At 35.2% G+C, this 9,702-nt stretch overlaps 1 protein-coding gene across 5 annotated transcripts in view; it reads left to right on the top strand.

Moving 5' to 3' along the window:
- LOC107570032 (transcription factor Sox-2) overlaps positions 1-9,702 on the top strand; it is a 53,013-nt gene that overhangs the window by 41,359 nt on the left and 1,952 nt on the right. For 2 of the 5 annotated variants that reach the window (XR_001606982.1, XR_001606983.1), the window contains 2 exons: positions 5,039-5,113; positions 5,209-5,316. The exons of 1 other annotated variant lie outside the window; for it this stretch is intronic. The gene's annotated coding sequence lies outside the window, so the exon portion shown is untranslated. Of the gene's footprint in view, positions 1-5,038; positions 5,114-5,208; positions 5,317-6,817; positions 6,906-9,702 lie in introns of those variants that run through there. 2 more of the 5 variants (XR_001606980.1, XR_001606981.1) reach the window with 1 other exon arrangement.

Below are 9,702 nucleotides of genomic sequence, written 5' to 3' on the forward strand. Positions count from 1 at the left end.
ACACACACACACACACACACACACACACACACACACACCACTGCTGCAGTGTCTCTCAGCAACATCAACACACTTTCTCTTCTAAGCCTGTGTGTATTTTCATGCGTTCATAGGCAGCAGTTCAATGATTGTAAACTGGTAGCTCATGAGTAATAATTTATGATAGCGATAATTACTAGTAAATAATAATTCATTACTCTGACTATTTGCAAAACATGAAAAATCCTGTCTTTTTATGGTACAATGTAAAATGTGAAATAAAGTGTAGATGTTAGTATTTCTGATACCTGATATGGCCCTTAACGGCATGAAGCTAATGTATCATATTTAGATTGAAGCCCTTTAAATGATCAACATGATCAAAACTTTGCTGAAACACCTATTGTGTGCTGAAAGCACACAATCTACTACATGCCTTCTGTCTCTGATTTCAATTTATTTATTTAGTTATTTATTTAAAAAAAATAAAATGTATTTTATTATGATTGTACAAACATCACCTTCAGCTTCATGTGTATTTTTGCTGTAATGTAAACATAATAATAACTTTGATATTATTAGTAATATTTCAAGATAAACATATTACTGGACTGAAGAAACTTGTTACTTGATTATTCATATATTTTTTTTAAATCATGTTCAAATGTGAATATCAAATATGATCATTCAGGCTTTTGAGGAATTATATTTGTACATCGCTCAATCATCAATGTATTGCGTTGATTTTTATGTTTTGACACTACATAACTTTGATCATAAAACTAAGCATTTAAATATCATCTAAAACATATTATTGAAAAATAAAGAATGACAACAGATATTACTATCTGTTTTATGTAAGTAGCCTGTTAAACTAGTATAAACTGTTCCAAACTTGTCAGGATTTACAGGCTTAATCAATCAATTAATCAAATTTATTTATTTATTTAGTGTAAAATTTCAATAAGCTGTTCCATTAACAACAACAACAACAACAAAAATTGATTTTTCTTTCACACTGTTATTTTAAATGTCAGTCTTTACAGGGTTAAAATAACTTTAGTTAGTGTAACGTATTGTAGTTTGGTTAATTCAGGGACAAAGCCAAACAAATAAAACCACTAAAATTATTTTTAAAATATATTTATTATTATTTTTTTAGGTTAAGGTCTTTAGCAACACAGGTTTTTGCCATTTTTCAGAAAAAGAAACAGAGCTGAAATTTAAGAGAGAGACGGGGGAATCCGGCCCCGCTGACCCCATGACGTAAGCATATTCACCACAACGAAAAAACTAAATCAAAAACACAGGTGTTATGTCATCGTAGACGGGTATGCATGCCTTTTATTAATTTCTCATCCGCAGGTTGAAACGTTAACAGAATTTGCAAATTCAAACGTGACACACACACACACACACACACACACACCTTTGTTTGTCTAATACTGCCGCTCTGACACACCAAAGCCTCTCGTGTTTTTACTTGCTAATCAGGATTACACACTGAATGAAGATTTCTAATGGAGTGAAGGCAGAATTACAGTTAATATGCCGCCAGACCAGAGGCAGATTTACAGCAACGTTTCCTCAAATCCATTAAGAGTTCGCTTTACTGGAATAGTTAAGCATGAAAATGAAATTTACTCACCCAAACCTGTGCACTGTTACTATTTGAAATGAATAAGATCATTTTTGAAGACGTATTACGCAGCTCTTTTCCATACAAAAACAGTTCATAGTGACCATAAACGTACACTGTAAAAAAGTTCTTTTTCGAAGATTATTAGAGTGTTTGGTAACACTTATTCACTATTAACTACGACTTTTCCCTCAATAAATTCCTAATGATTGTTTTGCTACATATTATAATTTTTAGGCTTTCTATACTAAAAACAAACAAAACAAAACAAAAAAATTACACTGTATTTATGAAATTGACTAGCCATTTCTAAGTGAAAATTACTTAGAATTCTACATCTTAATTTTAAAAATATGGTCAATACAAGTTACACGATAGCTTTTTTCTCTAAAAGATCTCAAATCTCTTTGCTTCTACTCTGTAAATTGTTGTAAATAAAACAAAGAAGTTGATAAACGTTGAAAATAAAACAAAGATTAGTTGACCACATTTAAAGAAAATGATCATAATTTATTTATCAAATAAATAAACGTAATGCATACTGTGATGTGTTACTTGCTGTTTATTTGTATTTGTGAAATTTACTACCAATTTCTAAGTGAAAATTATTTCAAAGTAAAACCTAGACAATTTTTTGTTTGTTTGTTTCCGTGTAATCAGTATGTCACACAATAGCTTTGTATGAGGGAAATTTTTGTTGTTCATTATTTATTTATTTATTTACATTTTTTGTTGATCAAATATGTTCCATCGGCCAAAGCTCTAAACCCTGATTGCTTCTACACATTAAAATAAATAAATAAATATTCAAAGTTGTGAATAAAATTAAGTTAGTGGACTACATTTTACAAGAAAATACTATTTCAGTGTGTATACTTTAAAATCAAATGTTTATTTCAGTGTGTTGCTTGCCATATCTCAGTAATTGTTAGTGAAATCTCTAGCAATTTCTGAGTGAAAAATTGACACCATTTTTTATTCCAGTGTATGTTTAGACTAAAAAGACTTTTATGCACTTTTTATGATTTTCTTTTTTTTTTTTGTCATTATTGGAGCTTGACATATTAATGAACTTGCAAACTTGCATAATAACAGCATACAGGATGGAAGAGACAAGAGGGGTGATAAATAATGGCAGAATTTGTTTGTGCGATTAAGTGCAGATTTGAATGACAATAAGGGGTCATCTTTACAATATATCAAGCATTTTAATACTTGAGGTATAACAATATCACAGCAGAAACCCTGTAGATCAAGAGACCTACCCAGACCTGATTGACTCATGCCGTCACAATGTTTATCGGTTGCATTTCATTCCTTTTCTTTTTTTTTCTAAGCAATTAGAAACAAGAGATGGTCGCTGTAGGAGTGCCAGGGCTGTGCAGTTTCCGCTCATGTCGTTTGTAAAGGGCTTAACTACACCATTTTTTATTCCAGTGTATGTTTAGACTAAAAAGACTTTTATGCACTTTTTATGATTTTCTTTTTTTTTTTGTCATTATTGGAGCTTGACATATTAATGAACTTGCAAACTTGCATAATAACAGCATACAGGATGGAAGAGACAAGAGGGGTGATAAATAATGGCAGAATTTGTTTGTGCGATTAAGTGCAGATTTGAATGACAATAAGGGGTCATCTTTACAATATATCAAGCATTTTAATACTTGAGGTATAACAATATCACAGCAGAAACCCTGTAGATCAAGAGACCTACCCAGACCTGATTGACTCATGCCGTCACAATGTTTATCGGTTGCATTTCATTCCTTTTCTTTTTTTTTCTAAGCAATTAGAAACAAGAGATGGTCGCTGTAGGAGTGCCAGGGCTGTGCAGTTTCCGCTCATGTCGTTTGTAAAGGGCTTAACCCTACTTGGACCTGTTTATTTGCATCCCTCTGTGAGTTTCGCCCATCCACGATGAAGCCTCACGCTACTGTACCCCAATAAAAACAGAAAACATAGTCAGAGATGGCATGAACTGACTCTGAAGGACGCGTATTGTGGATTCTGCCAGTGCCCAACAAGCCCTCTTTATGATGGCAGGAATTATGATGGCCATGTTGGATATGTGAGATCGCTGGTGGCGAGCAAGATAAGTCGAGTAATTGTCACTTACTGTAACAGCGACTCCCATTCATTAAGAGCCCGTGTCTAATAAACTACTGGAGGAAAGGAGGCCAGCTGTACTGTGAAGCCTCACACAAGGCGGCTCTTTCTCTGCAGCCCCAAACTTTGTCAAAAGGCGAAACTGTCTACGAGGCGCTCTGTGATTCAACAGAGATTCCAATAGAGGTTTGTCTTGGGGGAGCAAACAAGGGCTTCCTTTTGACTAAATAATGAAAAATAGGCTGTTCAAGAGGGACAGCAAAAACTGATATAGCTTCTTTTTTAGACTAGTTCCAGTTATGTCAACTGGAAAACAAACAATTAGAGGGTTGTTGTGATACTTTACTTTTTGCCTAAAAGTCAAGGCTGCATAATTTGCAGCAATAGTTGATCATAAAGCTGACCAAACTTGTAAAGGATCTTGTCCACAAAGACCTTTAAAAAAAAGACATTTCCTTTAAAAAATTTTTTTTTAAATAATTTACATTACAATCAAGCACATATCCTGCCATAATGTTACTGCTAAAAAAAGGATTCTAAAATTATGCAATTTTGAACAATTATTTGTTTTTACTTAATTATTCATAATTATTTAAATTGTAAATTTGTAAACACCATGAGAGTATTTGTTTAATTGCCTTAAAATTATGCTGACTGTTTTTTAAATGCCCTGTCATTCATTTTCATGTAATTGTCAAACAATAAAAATAAAGAAAATAGAATAAATAGACGTTATTCTATTCATGCCATATACTTTATACACAATACATTCAAGTTTGATCAAAAGTGACAGTAAAGACATTTATAATGTTGCAAAAATGCATTTCAAATAAATGCTGGTCTTTTAAACTTTGTTCATCAAAGACTTTGGGGGGAATACACAAAAATATTAAAATATAAGGTAGAATATCTGTTTTCAACATTGATAATAATCAGAAATGATGCTGAAAATGTAGCTTTGCATCTCAATAATAAATAACATTGTATAATATATTCACATAGAAAACAATTATTTTACACTTATTGTTTTTATTGTTTACAGCGAGCATAAAAGACTGTTCAAAAACATGAAAACAACTTCTTGTTCCCAAACTTCTGAATGGTATGGTGTATATATTATTTTGTGAGATGCACCTTACCAGGCCAAAGGGAGGTGACCAAAAGAAGCAATTTGACCAACCTTATGGTTATCAGATTCGTTAGTTTACCCATAACCTATCAAAATAGTTAGACTTTCCTGTTCTCGTATCTAACTCACACCTACATTACAATGGCCTCCCCATCACTGAATTCTTACATTCTCTCCTCTAGAGCCATACAAACCAGTTGCATTGTGGAGTCCATGAATAGAAGCCCTCCAATTCCTGAACCCCAAATTTTTCAACAGTTGAGTGAATTTTTCATACAGTTGAGTGAATTCCAGAGGTGCTTCAAGAGGAACACATGTCCTCGACTATGCTGACATTTGAATGCATTTCTAGGAACCCTGTCGGTTTGGGGTGTCTTTGCCGGATCATGGTGGGCCATTATGAGTCCTTCTCAACTTCCTGTCAGTAACTGTCTGAGGGATGCAAGTACTAACTTCTTGGAATGTGGCAAGTCCTTGTGAACTATTTCCTTTTCTTTTTCAACCACTGTTTGTTGCTTTATAAAGTTCCTTTTTCTAACCTTTAAACTGATGGGTTACTGACCCTGTGCAATGGTAAATATACCCTAGGAACAATGTAATTCTACAAAATGGGCATTTTGGGAATCCGCTGCCAAACAACCCATTGTCACTCTATGAAATATTAATTTCTAGCAACTTTACTTGCTATAGCAAAGCAGCTAAACCTCATTCTAAACTCATCCGGAGAGGCGTGGGTTCATATTTACAGAGTTATACCAATTTTGCAGGGACTCAAACAAGAACTCCCATAAGGATATTTGCTGTTATTAACTGAGCTCATGGCGGTTTAGCGCAGACCAATTAAGACTCATATTTGCTTATACAATTGTTAAGTTTCTCCAAGGACCATTGTGATTGGGGCCATACATCCCATTGTTTTCTGATAATTAATGATACTTTGGTTTACTTTGGACTGTACGGGGATATGAGTATAAGACAGCTAAAAGAATGGGAGAGATATATAGTAAGCCACAATTCAAACACACAAGGCTCTGATGACAAATGACTAACTTCAGAAGGTCAGAATAAAAGTCAACACGAGAGAGCAGCTTCACTCCTGAATCCAAGCCAAAGCTCCATTGAGGAATAAGTTCGAGGGATGAGTTTTAGGAGAAAGTTGGATTATTGAATCCAAGGGGGAAGTGGGATTGACTCCATCTGTCGAGAGGGTCTTCCAGCTGACTTTAGCCCACATGCTGGATGCTGGCTCAGGAAGCTCTCTCACACTTCCTCCCGCAGTCCTCGACAAGATCATCGAAGGGGGGAGTGTACCAAAAGGCATAGCCTCTATCTAAGGGTCTTTGTCCCTATAGGGGGGCGAACAGTGGGATCCTACAGGGAAGGAAACACATGCCCCCTCCTTCAACAACAGCAGGAGGAGAAAGAAAGCACATTACATGCTTGAAAATCAGCCCGCTGCCATTATTTTAGTTACCAAACCAGTGGGGGGACACTGTCGCTTTCAGACGTGCTCTTCAGGTCCTGAGTCGCGAGATGGGCGGATGAGATTTTCCTTGGCTCACATCACAGATTTTATGAATGCACCTGCTATTGTGACTCCCTGCATTGTTGTGGTGTTTTGTTGAGTGTCACATCTCGGTAATGGAAATGAGGCAATAAAACAAAAGGGAAGTTGGTATCAGTTTCACCTGTACACAAAAGTGTGCCACAAGCGTGGTATTCAAAGGAAAGTTGGTTTACTCAAAGCGCAGATAAGAAAAACGTGCTAGCTGCTCGATTACCAGACTAGCCATTCATAAAGTACGGCAAACATGTAAATATACAATAATAGATTTCAAAACAACTGTAGACACGCCTCTACAGTAATACTACTGCACATGTATACTTGGCAAAGTTGAGTAACAGTAGATGTTTAACTTGATTTTTTCCTCCTCCTTTTCTCTCCCTATTTTTTTTTCCAGTATTTTTTTCTAAGCATGGCGGTGATAATTGGATTGTGTGGACACCTGTATGAGAGCAGTATATCCAGGGGATTAGAGAACGGGATGGGTGAGTCAACTCAAATTATTGTCACGTTAACCCATACAACTGGCAACCGCCTCCCCCTACTACTCACTAAAATAAGGTCCCAGTGGCCACAGAACCTGCCCAACTTCTTTACAACCTCTAGAGCCACAAACATACAGGTGATTTTCTAAAGCTGGTGCATTAAATAGGTGGTTCTCAACTGGTTTTGCTTCAAAAGCCACAGTTCCAACATTGCTTATCGTGCAAAAGTAAACTGTTGATTTCTACATTCTCAGAAAAAGGGGTACAACAGCTTGTCCCTTGTCCCAGTACCTTTATTAATGTTCATAATAGTACTTTAAGGGTACATATTACTAGTCTAAGGAACTAATATGCACGTTTTTGTTGTAAATAAAGTACAACGTTGCCCTTTTAAGTGTTCTTCTCCAGTGACAAGCTGTTGTTCCACTAAAGGTACACATTTTGCCTTTTTTTTCTGACAGTGTAAATGTCACATGAATATAGATTTCATCATACAGATTGCAGCATATCATCCTCTACACAACAAATCGTGGTCAGCACAAATCATATATTTATCCTGATTTTAACCTATTTTTAATTTAGTATGGGTTGTATTGTCATGCTGGCATTAGGGTCAGTGACCTGACTAAATGTGTTTGTCCTATCTATAAAAAAATACATTAAACATGCAATTCATACATATTATGACTTGCTTAAAAGTATTGTACATTTATTTAGATATTTTTCTGGGTTATAAAGTAAAATAAGCTGATACATATTCCTGTAAAATAAAATAAAATAAAACATTATTGAAATACCTTATTAAGTAGTTTGGCATAATCGTTTATTATTATTTCTTAGAAAAGAAGTGAACCAACATGCAGAAACAACAACAACAAAAACAACAACAGCAATCAGGAAGTTATATAATAGAAATAAGCCCTTCACAAATCTCTTACTTTTTACCGTGAAAAATAAAATTAAAAACATTTAGAAAATAATGACTAATATCGGTGCACTGTGTGTATGTGGTCAGCACAAATCATATATTTATCCTGATTTTAACCTATTTTTAATTTAGTATGGGTTGTATTGTCATGCTGGCATTAGGGTCAGTGACCTGACTAAATGTGTTTGTCCTATCTATAAAAAAATACATTAAACATGCATACATATTATGACTTGCTTTAAAGTATTGTACATTTATTTAGATATTTTTCTGGGTTATAAAGTAAAATAAGCTGATACATATTCCTGTAAAATAAAATAAAATAAAACATTATTGAAATACCTTATTAAGTAGTTTGGCATAATCGTTTATTATTATTTCTTAGAAAAGAAGTGAACCAACATGCAGAAACAACAACAACAAAAACAACAACAGCAATCAGGAAGTTATATAATAGAAATAAGCCCTTCACAAATCTCTTACTTTTTACCGTGAAAAATAAAATTAAAAACATTTAGAAAATAATGACTAATATCGGTGCACTGTGTGTATTCAAGATGTAAAGAAAATGTTATTACTTTGTATTTGATGGTTGCACTACATGACATTTTAGAGTCATTAGAATGTAATGTTTTCTTGCAAATAGTATAATTTTGGTTCAAATAGGATGACATGAAACCAAAATGAATACAAGTACATTTGAAAGAACATGGCACATGCATTTTAAACTAGATTTTAAAAACGTTTTCTTTATCATGGACATTGTTGTACGCCATTGATCCATTACTGACTCAGTAACCTCACAAATTTGCATCAACAACAAAAGATAAGGAAAGTGTTTTCTCTTATCAAAATTTTTTATTTGTTGTAACCACACACAATTACATAGTTAGATGCATTTTATTATTTGCATTTAGCATTGTTTCCCCCTTCTGTCTGCCATCACAACACACTTGTGACCCAGTTGGGAGCCACTGCTGTAGATAAGCCGGTAGATGAGCTTTTACGCAAGATTAACTTTTATCTATTAAGAGTAAGTATTAGGAATATTGTATCCTTTAGTGTTTGATATCACATTCGGTCTTGGTGCACGAAGGATAAATGTCAGACACTACTGCCAACAGGCCTTGTATAAGCTCGTCAGGGCGGCCATCGTTAGCAGGAGTTTGTAAACAGAGCGTAGGGTGTGTGGAAGGGGGGCAGAGGTGCAGAAAGACGAGACGGCAATAGTGAAACTCAAGCTGGTCGGAGCAGGGGAAGGAGGGGGCGCTTGTTTGACCACCGGGATGAGCGATGGGTCGACGGTCCCATCAGAAAGCACTGCCACGGCAACTGCGCGGATTCACTAGGTGTCGTCTAGGCAGGTAATTCATCAGCCCATGCCGGGGCTGGGCCTCCGAAAACTTCCCATGGTCACTTCTGAGTGCGAATACGTAATGAGCTGGAGGGCTCCACATTTGCCACGGCTGATTAGACGAGAACAATGAGCCCAAACAGAACTGGCAGTCCTCACAATGGGGACTGGAAAGCCTCAAGGCGTTGCCCCCATATTTCTAGAGGAGGAAGAGAGAGAGAAAAGTGAACAAAACTGTAGTTTATAACTGTCCTCTCTCTTTTGGATGGCTGTTGTACATGTACAATACTTTGTCACTAGATTTCCGAGAGTGTGTATGTGTGGTAAGGTTGTGCTCAAAGCCTAAAGAATGATGGGAAACAGTGTTTTGTCATATTTTAATTAGAAGACAGAGAAATATAGTTTGTTGTTGTTGTTGTTGTTTTATCTAAATAATGAGAATTTGGATCAGGATAATTGTAAACTAAAACGTAAAATGATATATATATATATATATATATATATATATATATATA

Source organism: Sinocyclocheilus grahami, unplaced genomic scaffold (assembly GCF_001515645.1).
Source record: "Sinocyclocheilus grahami isolate Dianchi unplaced genomic scaffold, SAMN03320097.WGS_v1.1 scaffold1407.1, whole genome shotgun sequence".
In the NCBI taxonomy this organism is placed as follows: domain Eukaryota; kingdom Metazoa; phylum Chordata; class Actinopteri; order Cypriniformes; family Cyprinidae; genus Sinocyclocheilus; species Sinocyclocheilus grahami.